Below are 13,867 nucleotides of genomic sequence, written 5' to 3' on the forward strand. Positions count from 1 at the left end.
TGCCACTCTAAACACCTAAGGGCATTCCCAGGTCCTGGCTTTCATGCTCTCCATTCAGGATCACAGGAGCTCAGAAGCTGGGGCTGGAAAAGACCTCAGGAGGTTGTTTAGTTCAGCATCGGTCCCAAGACAGCGTCAGCTATCCCTACACTGCTACTGACATGTTTATCCAACTTCTTCTTTAAGACACTTCCTCTAATGGATCCAACACTCCTTTACATGATCCGTTAGCAGGGATGACCTAGGACATGCTTCACATCTTGAGCAGGGAACAGAGAAAGTAAACACGGGAGTGACTTTCCTTTCCAGGCTGAGAGAAAAGCCAAACAGAAGGAGAAGGATGGAAAAGCTGAGACAAGCAGCAAAAAATCTGCAAAGATCTTGATTTGTGTCTCCTTCAAACCTCCAAGAGCTACACAAATCCCAATCCTCCTCTCATCACATCTGGAGGCCCAAGAGGCTTCCAGATGGTCTACAAATGAAGACTCAGAGCCATGTCAGCACTCCATGAGGTCACATCACCACTGCGAGGTGATGCGTGAGAGCGTGACTGTAAAACTCTAGCCTTTGTCACAACCCCGCGCTGACCCCAGGAGTCAGATCGTGTTGGGGAAGACAGTGGCTGGCATGCGGCACTGCTCCCTCGCATTCAAGCAGCCTCTCCAGGCTGTCAGACGCTGGTGGTGCCCACGCCAGGGCCTTGACAGCGCAGCAGCTCTGTAGCAGTTGGCTTCTTTCAGTCCACAGCTTCCGAGCGGTTACAGCCCTGTAATAGTGGAGCGACTCTGCTCAGTACACTTTGACATTACCACTACTGTTGATCTTGGCGTATTATTTATCCATCTTCCCAGCCATAAATTTCCTTCCTCGACTCTCTGACTTGCTTTAGAACCACACTCTTTGCGCTGAGGCTGCAATGCCCTGGGGAAGAGACCTTTGCCTCTGCGCTTTCTATTTAGGGCTGTGCAGCTTTATGACACTAACAGAAAGAGTAACTTCCCAGATGACTTTGCAGCCAGTGCAGACATTTTTTTTAAATGCTACTTTTTGGCTACTTGGTAGGTCACCGATAAGAGCAGGGATAAATCTTAAGCCCGAGCTGCTACCACATGGGGAGGAGGAGATCCTGTTAAATTCCTTGCAAATCCAACCTAGAACAAACCATAAAGTCTTTCCCCTGTTCTCCCAAACAGATCAGCAGGAAAGTCCACCCCAGAGTCTCATTAACTGGCCTGTGTTTCCCAAGTTTAAAGCCTTGATGGAGGTGAGTAGCCCCACCATATTATCACCAGAGGCTCAGGTGCCTGCACAGATCTTTGCACCGAGCTTTGGGAACTCAAGTGAGACCAGGATTTGCACTGCACGTGTTAACGCCTGTCTCTCAGGGAGGCCCAGAGCTTGCCAGGCTCCTGGCTCGCACCGATGACCTCAGAAGGCATCTCATGATGGCGCAGGCCAGCATCAGTCGGCTCATGCTCCAGTCATCCCCCCCCCAAATCAACCCTTTCTACCAGCCTTCTTGCTCTGGACCTCTGCGAGCAGTCTGCTGTGGGTCTCTTTTCATTGGGGTGAGTAAATTTGAACAATGCTTTCCATCCCTGCCTGCCTCAGCTCAGAGGGGTCCCTCGAGTAGGCCATGAAAGGAGAGGCACATCTGGGCTGGATTACAGGGTGGTGCAGTGGCTTTTATAGCTACAGATTCCTGCATATGTTTCCGAGCAGGACGTATATACTCATACATCAAAATGCAGAGAGCCCCCAGGGTTGAGGGCCCTCATTTATATGTGTCGTTCTTGGTTGCCCCCTCTTTTGGAGGGCTCAGCTAAGGACACCTTGGCAGGCCAGGGTCAGTGGGAGGAGATGCTCCAGACTGCTGATAACCAGCTCTCCCACTGGGCACGGAGTATTGCTTTCTTTTGAGAACAGAGGCCAAACGGAGGGAGTCATTTACACCATTGAGGAGTGGGTGTAACACTGTGATTTACTGGCACATTACAGCCACATAGGCACTGACTTTACAAGGATAAGGACAACTGTGAAGAAAACAAGGGAGGAGGCAATAAGACTCAGAGTAAATCCACAGAGATCAATAACGTTACATCACATTTACTCTGGTTAGTAAACCAAAGGTTGCTGTCTGCTCTCTGTAGCATTGGTTATCAAAGCTCCAGATTTTACACCACGGTCACTGAAACCAGGATCTGTCCCCTGAGGTTTTACAAGTAACCTCTTTCTCCCAAAAATCTCTTCTTTAGCTATCCATGGGTTGAGAAAGAGAAAACGATGTGTGGATGGAAAAGCAACAAAAAAGAACTAAATTAAAATTACAACGCAGCAAGGCTCCAAAGAATTTACAGATGTCTCTCCTCTCCTCCCCGCCCCCCCTCTGCTTCTCCGTGGTCAGCTGTAAATATTTATCTGGCAGGCTGCAGTGAAAGGCATGGCCCAAAACACTTAATCACAATTTCAGTGTGGCTGCCCTCCAGAGCGCCCCGAACTTGAGGGACAGTGGGTTTTTTTCCTCCAGCTTTGTTAGAGGAAGGTACCTGTGTCCTTCTGCAGCCAAAGGACTGCTTTCAAAAGAAATTCGTAACGTCTCCAACATGAGCTGCTGGATGCTTTGTTTTTCTTCTTTTTAGGATTTTTTTCTTTCTAAAGGGTCAGATTTTCTTTTTTAATTCCAAATGAGGGAGGTGGCCTGCCCTGCCACTCCACCATCAGCAGCCTCATGCTGATTGACAGACAGACGGTGTAAAGAGGGAAATGCGAAGTTGGACTGGATTAGTCAGGAGCTTTGGGAAATCTCCTCCAGAAGGAATCATTATATTTCTATAATTCACCCCAAAGAGTTTCACAAGTGTTGATGAGACACAACCCCATCTCCCCTAGCAAGGGTGGCTGTCTCTAGGGTGGAGCTGCTGTGGGACACTCAGCTCTGCTCGGCAACTTGGGACAAGTGGGAACAAAGCCGGAGGCTGGCAGTTGTGGGGGCTTCTGTTTTGAGGATGCCCAGCAAGAAACAGCACTGGCCCAGGGCTTCATGAGCAGTATTGGCTGCATGCAACTGCAAGGTCAGGAGCAAATCCTGAGGTACCAGGGGCTTGCAAGCCTTGCTCCCTGGTTCTCACTTATGCAGCAAGCCTGGCCTTCTGACTTATCTCCCCGCAAGGACGTTGGGAAGATTTCTCTGTTTTCATTTGTACTGTCCCTCCTTGCACACGGCAAACCATTTTTGGGGCTCTAAACCCTGTGTATTGATATTTTTCCATACTGATGCATATGCTTGTTCCTGAAGTGGCAATAGACTGCTGCAGAAATTTCCTCTCTGGTTGTTCCCTAGATGGATCCAGTGTCCCCCCAGCCCCTCACATCCCCACCACACCACGCTGCCAGCAGCCAAATCTGAGGATTACTACACTTAGGGTTGTGTTCAGAAACAAAGTCAAAACACTTCCAGCAAGTGCACTTAGCATGGCTCTGTTTGCCAAGAGCAGCTGCCTCCTCCTATGGCTGTGGTGAAGGGAATGCATTTTGTGTTTAACAGGGGAAAAAACAAATAACTTCCTCTGAACTTCTCAGCAAACACTTGCATGCCTGGACAGTGGGATGCAACCCTGGAGAAGATTGGGACTAGTTCGGCTGGAGTACCCTGGCTGAAAGACCAGCTGGACCTCCCTGGCTGATGGTGTTTAGAGGTGCTGACACAGGGTACGGATCACTGCCTTCAGTTAGCACCAATCTGACACGCAGGCTGCTCCTATTTCATCCCATCCAAACTATTCCTCCTTTTTTTTTTTTTTCTTTTAACTTCTTCCTGCCCCTTCCTCTCCATTCAAATCCAGAGCAGTATCTAGGGCCCATAAATACCCAGCAAAATGCGGCTGTTGACTTCCCTCAAAGGAGACATTGTGCTGAGCCTTTCCCAATGGCTCGCTCCCCACTTTGATGTGGAGGAACTGGGAGGGGAGAAAGCGAGGACAGGACCATAGTGTGCAAAACCGTGGCCCCTGTGGGACCACCCTCAAGGTCTGCCTCAAGGTTTGCTCCAGCCCCACAGCAGCTCAGAGGCTGGAGTACATAAAGAGGTGGCAAGCATTCACTTTGTGTCCCGGCTTCCAGCCTCCCAGGCAATGTGTGGCAGTCTTCCTCAGGAGAGGAACCGGGATGGCCAACCAAAAGCTCTGTTGCTACTTCACCATAATGATTATTGCCTCAGTCTCCAGCTGAAGCATGAATGTATTCTGTTTTTACAGTTCTTTGTGATTTTCTGCAGGGAGCAGCACACTTTGGCAAACCAGAGCCATGCGTGACATCGAATTTTCTTATTGGCCTTCACTGCACTGCAATTGCCTCATCATTTATTGCCAAGTAGTTTGTTCACCACCTGATTATTTATCAGTCTGCCTTTATGCCTTCCAGGGCAATCAGATGCACTTCAGTTTTTCCTTCCTTGCCAACATTTCCAGTGAAAATGGTGCTTTGTTGGCACATCTGCAAACGTGCAGCGTTCCTTGAAAAGGCACTCTGGCTCATTCAGAGCAGGTGATCGGTAACCACACACATAAATTGGTCTGAAGTTAGTCTATTATCACATCACTGGCCCTTACAATTTTTAACAGATTCTCAGAGCCTAGAGAACTGCCAAAGCCCCCTCCCTGTAAATGTAAATGTATGAGAATCTCAGCTTCCTTCAAAAAGTAAACAACCCTGTCACTCCCTTCTCTGCAGTAATTATTGTGACCTTGCAATTGTGATGTGAAGGAAAGCTGAAAATGCAGCCCAGTTGTATCTAAAAGTTTTGAAAAACCCAAACAGACGATGAGCAATCAGACACCAAACTGCACAGGTTTTAGTCTATTTTTTAAGCCAGTGCTGTGAGATTCGAGGCCTTATTTGGGATTTTTAAATCTTTGGGGCTGGTAATAGCGGATATATAGCAGATTAACTGTGTGCACTGACACAGATTACAGCGTTATTACTTGGGGGCTGTAGGACGTTCTGGGAGCAACGCCTCCTCTTAGGGCAGGGGTTTCCAAAAGGCTGTGTTTTCTTTGACCAAAACGGGCTGCTGGTTTTTTATTGCACATAGGGCACTGTACCATGAGTGACAGCCAGCCTCCCTAGTCCCGCCGCCCTCTGGGCCCACCTCAGTGACTGCCCAGCATCACACCCCAAAATCCCTGAAAGTGCCAGGCCCACCTTCTCCCCTTTAATGTAATAAATGGCAACACACAGGGGCATGCAGGGAAAGGCTGCTTTTATGGCAGGGTGCCTGGGAAGAGCCAGGGTGGAATGTAAGGGAAGACTTTGCATTAACACCCCACCAGTGCCACAGGGACAGCCCTGGCAGTGCCAGGCACCACCTTTGGGGAGGACAGAGCAGAGCTGGTGCTTTGCATGCCTGTGTGGCTGGGACCCTGCCCACACCCCATGGGGTCAATACAGTATTGAGTTTACCCAGCTGTAATTCCCATCATCTGCTCCATAGTCCCCACGTCCAACCAGCAGATGCTCAGGATAGCTGGCTGATCCATCAGTCCCCACTCCGTCAGGGCGGCCAGTAACTGCTGCCTTGGAGGCAGACCATGGTGGGGATGGGGAGGACATGGTGCAGGGAGAAATATTTTTTATACTGTGACTGCCACCGAGCCGACGGCAGCCAGCCAGAGCCGGGGTTTCCCACGGTCCCTTCACCTCCCCATCAGTGCTGGGGGTGAGGTGCCAGTTTGGCCCCCGGCTGCTGGCCAGCTCTCAAGGGGTGGGGAGGCAGAAGGGGCTGCCCAGGCCCAGCTGGAGCTTCTCTGACCCAGACATTAAGTGTGATGCTGTTTTGGTGATACACTTTGTCCTCCTGGTTTGCAAGCCAAGAGTTTATAAACCCGCAGGGAGAAGCGCCTGCTCTTCCCTGGCACTGCCAGCCCTGCTTGCGGCCGCAGGCACTGCTTCACGCGCCTCTGAGCTGCAGGTGGGTCTCTGCTGCTCACTCTTCCCTCTTGCATTATTAAAGGGGAAAAAAAAAAAAGAAGGAAGAAGAAAAGGAAAGAGAAATCAAGCGGCTCTTTGCTGTTTGCTTTTCCTCACTGGGAACTGATTACACAGTGGAAACAGCAGTTTCTTGCCCTGGCCAGTGCCACCTCCCTGCCTTCCCCTTTTCTGTCCCAGATTCAGCGAAGTGGCCCACTCCAAGCAAGTCCCTGAGGAGCATGTCCCTATCCGCCTGGCAAGGGTCTCAGGGTCTCTCTGCCCTTCACAGACCCAGGGGCAAGTCCATGCCGGTGGCTGTGATGGGACTCCTGGACGCAGACAGCATCGAGGAGAGGGATGGGACCTGTCCTTCTGTCCCCATGGTGGACACTGCCACACGCCCCCAGCAGCCTGGCCCAGCTAAACTCGTGACATGAAAGGATGGTGTAAGCTACACCGTGTGTATTTCCATTCCTGCTCTTCCTGGCCTAAGCCCAGGAAACCCGGATTATTTACCCAATACAGAGGGAGGCGACAGAGTGATTCAGAGATCGAGACTTTTCCTTTTTCAGATGGAAGAAATACTGCTCCTCTCTTTTGCAGTACATAAACTGTCCAGCTGTGCCAGCACCTAAAGAAAATGTGTTGTTCTCTCGGGTTACAGAAGAGTGTCGAGGCCAGGCCGCCGATGGGCTCTGCATAGGAGACACAGTCATCAGCCAGAGGCAATGCCAGCACCTCCAAAGCATGACGGGGCTTTCAGACTGTGCAAGCCTTAAAAGATTAATTTCTGTGTGGCTATTGTAAGGAAAGGGTTAACGATTTTCCAGGCAGCTGCAAGATGCCATAGGATGGTGGGATGAGGAGTTAACTGTCTGTGGCACCCAGCCTCTTGCAATTGCAAGCAAGCATGCAGCAGGTGGCCCCGGCTGAGAAGACCAAGGTCTACTGCATGTGGCCAGAGCATTTCCTGGCATCCTGCAACAAGCCCCAGAGCCTTGGTCAGCCTCATCGCCACAGAGCAGCAGTATTACTCATAGAGCAAAGGCCTAGTTGTGCAAGAAACCCGTGGCAGCATCCCCAGCTCAGCAGCAGGAGGTGCCTCTGGTGGGTCCCCTTGGTTAGCCCACATTGGAGGAGCTGGATGAAGTAGCTTTTGCTCCTTCCTGGCCTGTGTTCCCAAGGTTTGGTCTCAATCACGAGAGGGGCTGGAGAGGTACAGCAGGACTCTTGGGTCTCATCCTGCCCAGCCTGGACAGGGCTGCAGTCTAGGCTCCTATAGCTCAGCCCAACACTGGGCAAAGCCCTTCAACTGCCCGAGCTCCCCACCCTGCTGAAGAACAGTTATAACACACTTTGGCATATGGACAAAGCTCTTTGAAGGAGCGACGCAAGGTGCCAATCCTGTCTAAATATCCCATTCATGGTCATGCCCTCAGACAGCGCTGCCTGCGGGCAGAGGCACAAAGAGATTGGATTCCCATGACCCACAGATGATAGGACATGGTCTTCTTTTAACTGACACCTCAGATGATCCCAGCCACCTAGGATTAATTTGGGTGGTTAATCACTCTGCAGTATCTACCTCAAGCACCCCAGGTAGCGCAGAGACTTCTGCCGCCCACTTCACTTTCCATTTCAGCCACAGTTGTAAAGCCCTGTCAACCCTGGGTGGAAACTCAGCCTGAAGATGTCAGCCCTGGAATCTCCCGGGCTTGGCCCCCCGTGCCCCACATGCAGCCAGCACCACGGCTCCTCAGGAAAAAATCCTTTCAAGCACGAGTAGAAACGTGGTTTCCTTTCCAGCCCCTCAAGAGCCTCGCTGCGGCACACAGTCTGCAAGCAGCTGCGGGGAGCACAGGGGCAGCATCCACTCCTGAGGGAAGGTGGTGCCTCTGGGGTGGGCAAGTGATGCAAGTCCTGCCCAGCCACTCACTGCTGGTGCTCCACAGGGACCTCCATCAAGGTGTGAGCGCGAGGTGCTCTGCAGCAGGGAGGAGCAGTGCCTCAGCATTGCCAGGGCAGGGGAGCAGCCTGGTGACAAGCAGGAGATGGCAAGGAAACATGACAGGGAGCTGAGGCTCTGGGCAAAACCCAAGCACAGCGTTAGGCAGAGGTCGGCTGGCACATTGCTGTGCCTGAGCTGCCAGCTGAGCTGCTCACAGCCCAGTCTGGACGGTCAGAGCCTCCCTATCCCCAGCACTGAGGGAATCTGAGAGCTGGGAAATTTGGTAGCAAATAACTTGTTTATGGACAAACAACCCTGGGAGTTAGGGAAGTGCACCTTGCACCTCAGAGGGAAGACGTTCCTTGCAGTGAGACCGGGACAGACTCCAGAGATGCAGGGTGAAGTCTTCACACAACCAACAGTTTCTCTGTGGACCTAACTGTTTGCTTACTCTGCTCTGCGTTTCAGCTCCAAAGGGAGGATCTTCCCTCCATGCAGTACCACTGCAGTTCAAAAATATTAGCAAGATTCAGTATTTTGGTGTGCACAAGAAGTAAATTGTATTTACCTCAAATATTGCACCATCTCCCAGAGACAATCACAAGCCTAGTTTGTCGAGCACCACAGTAATGAAAGCCTCAGAAATAACACAGGAGATAGAAAGGTTTGGTGATTTAATATGAAACATACGTGCTGCTTGGCATTTTCTGAGTAATCCAGCTTCTGCATGTCCTCACTGCATTACAGAAATGATGCATTATCTCCCCTTTTCTTGGCTTCGTTATGGGGATTGAATCTCCCCCGAGAACCTAATTGCTTCAGATGCTCTCTGCTCTATTTATATTTGATTTTACCCAGTGGTTTCAAGCAATACTGATCCTGAACGACTGTTGATCTAGGGCTGTACCCTGGCTAACATCTGCTTTGAAGGAGTTGTGTGCAGGGCTGTTTGAGTAACATTACACAGGGCAGAGAGGACTTGGCTCTTCAATTAAAGGCTTTATAATGATCCAGTCAATACAGTGTTGTTTTTTCACAAACAAGAGCCATGTGACCATGATGGTTTTCATACCTGTGGACACAATTTCAGACTACTATGTATCTTTCCACTATCGTTGAGTCCTTGCCTTAGCTGGTCCCTGCCTCAGTTTTCCCCTCACAAACCAGCTGCAGCTCCCCTTGCTTGGTCCAGGGTGCAGCTGAAACCTTGACAAACCCACTGTGCCCTACCTCAAAAGGGATCTTTCCTACCCTGCCTGGTGGAAATTTTTGCAGCAGGCACCACTGCTGGCAGCCCTGGCATCCAGAGGTCAGCAGAAAGGGGCGGCATCACTTGCTGCTTTTGGGCAGAGTAGACAGGGGAACATTTGTACCCTTCTCTGAGAGCACAGAGACCTGCTTTATGGCCGGGGCAAAGCAATGCCTTCTCCCTCTGCTGCCACAAGGACAGTGACACGGCTCGGCCGGCATGGTGGTATAAGGCGGAGCGCAGGAGGAGCACATAAAACAGACAGATGGCTACACAGCCAGCCCGGTTATTACTGGAATAAATTGGGTAAATCACAAACTAAGCAGTTGCTCTCCCTGCGGTAGAAGAGGATCTGACACCATGATTGAAAATTAGCAGCATCTCAGAGGCAATCACTGCTGGGAAGCTTGCTGTGCTGGGAAGCTCCACTCAACCGGGTGTTGAACTTGGGCTATGTTATTACTGCACTTTAAACCACAAGAACAAAATGTTTGGGACATGCTAATGACACCAGGAGAAACAGAAGCATTTTGATTTAGTACTAATTGTTGTAATTATTCGCTACCAGAGCAGACTTGAATATAATATAATGGGTCTGATTATTTATCAGCATTCAAACACAAGAAAGAAAACAATGCTGGTAAATAGCAGAGAGTTTATTTTGGGGAACTGTTTAAAGCCAGGAAAGGACAAAACATCTCTCTTCAAAACAGGGCCTGTGGCGGCTCTGTGCTGAGGACCTCACAAAGGCTTTCAGCATTCAAGAGCTGTATACGGTCGAGGTTTTGCCCTGATGTATTTGGCTTGGTCACACTGTCACAGCCAGGTCTGCTGAGCAGCCTTCCATTGGGCACGGCGCGCCAGTGTGCTCCAAGCCTGCTCTACGCTGAGGCCAGATGCCGGCTAGCTTGCCTTGGAGTGTCTGCAGGACATGCCAGGGTGTGGAGAGCAGAGCTCCCAGGGGACCCTTCAGCAGAAAGCAACTTTCCTCCCATTGCAGATGGTAACCACTTTCCTTGTCAAAGGGGCTTTGTTGTCTCCCTTCGTCTCCCCGCTTGGCACCCCACTCTCATGGCACTTTCACTTCCTGCACTCATCTGACTTCGGAGCTACTATGCTGTGAACGTTTCAGAAAGGAACATGCAATCAATGCTGGCCAACCCACTAACAGACTGAGCTATTATTACAGTAGGAACTGATGTGAGCAGCCACAAAAAGGAAAACAGATTTTTGGGCTCCTCATATGTCCGGAGCTATCTGCACATCCTGTCCTGGGTTAACTGAAAACATGTGGTCAAGTCCTGCCAAGCTGGCACGCAGCTACAGCCAGAGCTAGCTCTCAAAGCATCTACATCTTTTATTTCCGCACCCCTTTTCTTGAATAAGCCCACTAAAATCCAGCTCAGGAAATGGTGAGATACCAACGTGCTTAAACGTTCTCCTCATCACTGATGGTACCCCTTCCGCAGAGCCTTGCTGCTACAGCTGCATCCTCTTTCCCTGGCTCGCTCCCATGTGAGGGTTAGCAATTGCTGGAGGACACTTGTCCTAACATGTTCCTACACCTCAAAAGTACAGTACATATATAAAGTATATTACATATATATACATCACAAGCCTGAAACAGTGCTCAAACCAAACTTACTTTGCCCCTGCGACACCTGGACACTGGCCTGTCACCCAGGACAGACCTGACCCGCTTAGGAAGCCTCAGCCCGAGCTATGCCCTGGCGACCAGCACATAACAACTATGTTCAGGCTGAGCCTGGCTGTGGTGAGGGACACGAGGGACGCCAGGCAGCCCCAATGACCAACCTGGGGTCCTCCTAGCAGGGCCCCAGCACCCCCACGCTCAGGGCAGAGGGGATCTGCAGGATGCCCATTTGCAGCCATGCAGATAAACCAGTGAGTGGCCCAGGTTTCAAGGTACTCCCTGATGCCAGCAGCTCAGCATTTGCACCAGCTCATCCCCAACCTCGAGGGGCCAAGTCACCACGGAGGCCTTGTATCATGGAAGAAGTCTTGGAGGAATAAAGGCAGCGGGCACACATGAAAGAAAGCGCTGGCATAGCCAGGTGACTGCTGGTGCACGCGCCGGTTTGGAGCCACTAGCCCACCCTGAACCCTGCCAGGAGCGGATTCTGCCACAGAGGAGGGTGAGATGGGACTGGCATGTAGCAACCTACCCCAGAAAATCCTCCTGCCTCACCACCTTCCTCAGCCAGAGGTGGCATTTGTGCGTGTAGTGTTTCCTGTGGAGTATTTTTCTTTTTTTCTTTTTTTTTTTTCTCCTTTCTTTTCAGGTCTGGAGCCATGCAAATATCAAGCAGCCACAACGTGCTATGGCACAGGGTTCCCCAGTACAACCCTGCACTCTGTACAGATTTGCCTCCAGTTGTTTGCTTTGAACCTGCCACCTGCTACTTGTATTTGATGTCCCTGAAGTTCTTGTCTGAGAAGGAACAGTATACAATCACTCTCTATTTTGTAATGAGGTCACTTTGTTTTGAGTCACTGGTGTCCAGGTGCCTGCTTCTTTTTAATCCAATGGTGAAAGCTCCCAAGTACCTCAAGGACACAGAGCAGGCATTTGTAATTTTTTTTTTCACTTTTCCTAAACAATACTGACATGACACATTCCAAAAGTTTGCCAGTTGTTACAACAAATGGCTGAGACTGCAGAAACGGCTAAGAAATACTCACCACTGTTGCCCTAGCATATGTAATCTATTTGTACATGCTCTGTGCATCACTATCTGCAGACACCTGCAAACACACGGCCTCATTCATGCTCCTTCCCAGCACAAGCTGTTCTGCCTGTGCCTCACATACACATCCACCAGCATCCATCCTGCCAGGCCCGTGCTTCCTTGCACGTGTGCCTGTTGCCTTTACCTCTCCAAGACTTCCTTACGCTTAAAATAACGCGCCATAAATATCAACACCACAACCATATAAATGCCACTGTAAATGCACTCTGTGTCTATACGCTTTCATTGTATCAGCACATACCCCATCCAACCTGATCCACACCCTTGAATGCATTCTTCCACCCCACGCCTTGCCACAACATGCTATACAGCTTCAGGAAACGCAAAGGAAAGCCGTAAGTTGTTTGAAAGAGACGATCTGTCCGGCTGGAAATTCTGCTTCTTAGTTGTTTCTGTGCCAAGACGTGTTTTAGTGGCCTCCATCTAGCCTGGGGTGAGAACCCTGGCCCTAGCAGCACTGCTGATCTTGAGCGTTTTCCTAGTCAATCTGGCAGGTAGGCAGACAGGTCAACACTCGGCACGCAGTGGGGAGCGGGGCAGTAGGTGTGTTTTCCAAGCATCATCATGCTTCGTAGCACACAGATGGTGAGTGTGCTGCGTGTGGGCTTTGCATTCAGCCCTGCCAAACACAGCCGCAGGTGGGCACAGGGCACCCTGCTTGTGGGTGACTGTAAGACTACAGAGATTTCTGCACAACCGAAACATACGGAGAAATGTATGATACATATATGTATCGTGTGCATGCATGTATATACATGTGTAAGAAAATATTTGGACAACACGAGAAGAGCCACTCTTGTGCACTGGCTGCAAAGGAACTCACTGTATCAAGGTACACATACAACAACTCTGCCACTGCTGCCAGCTTGGTTCCCCTCTGTTATTTTTATAAGGCCATAGCATTAACCTAATTAATCTACTTTAACTGGAGAACAGTATTAGCCTAAATGGCCCCACTCAAATCCCAGAGATGTGGCCAAGCTCTTCAAACAGCCGCCTGTCTCCATTGACCCTTCTGCAGATGGTTAATACAGCTGAGCTCAGCGTGCCCACGCTGCACCTTGGCACAACAGTCCTCCTCTCTTCACAGGGTTTGTTTTCTGCTCTGAAGGGAAACACCTGCACGTCTGTAAGCGAGATTGGCTTCTCAGCTTAGAAGTTACAGGCTCCCCCACTGAGCCACGACCCAAACCTAGTGGGAGGACTAACTCTGGAGGCAGGAGCTTCAGCAAAGCATAGGTCCCGAAGGACCTACACCAAGCTGGCAATGCTCAAAAAGTGCTTGCTCGCACCCCAGCCAGCACCCCTGCCCGCTGCAGCAGCGGAGAAGGTATTTGCACCAAGTGTTTTGGAAGCCACAGAGGTGAGCAGCCCTGCGCTGCTGTATGCCAGCAGCAGCAACGGGGTGCAGTGGCTACAGCAAGGAACAGCCTTCAGAAGACCACAGCTCAGCTCCCATTTCCCTTGTTTCTGCTGATGACTTCCACAGTGGTCTTTGGCAAAACCCCCCATGCCAGCGTCTGGCATCCAAATGAGGCCAACGTCCTCAGGCCCCTTTGCCACCTACCCTGGTAACTACAGCTGAAACGTACCTCGTAAGATCTTTGCGAATACCACTAACCTGCTTGCTTTTAGCTTCAGAGCTGTCGCTGTATCAAGGCTTATCGCTGTGTTTTACCACAAAACCTGCCCTGTTTTGTTGTTAACAGAGAGGCCCAGCTTCCAGGGAGAAATGAGGGGTGGGCACAATTGGACTTAACCCAAACACGTGCTGGGGTCCGGAGTACAGCCCTGCAGGCAGAAGCAGCAGCTCTACACCCCAGCTCCCCCCAGCCAATTTGCTGACTGCACACTGCAAAGCTTTACACCAGCTTTATACCATTCCACCTGCTGTACTCTGGCTTCGGCATGATAGGTGTGTCCGTACCTACAGCC

Source organism: Falco cherrug, chromosome 13, assembly GCF_023634085.1.
Source record: "Falco cherrug isolate bFalChe1 chromosome 13, bFalChe1.pri, whole genome shotgun sequence".
NCBI lineage: Eukaryota > Metazoa > Chordata > Aves > Falconiformes > Falconidae > Falco > Falco cherrug.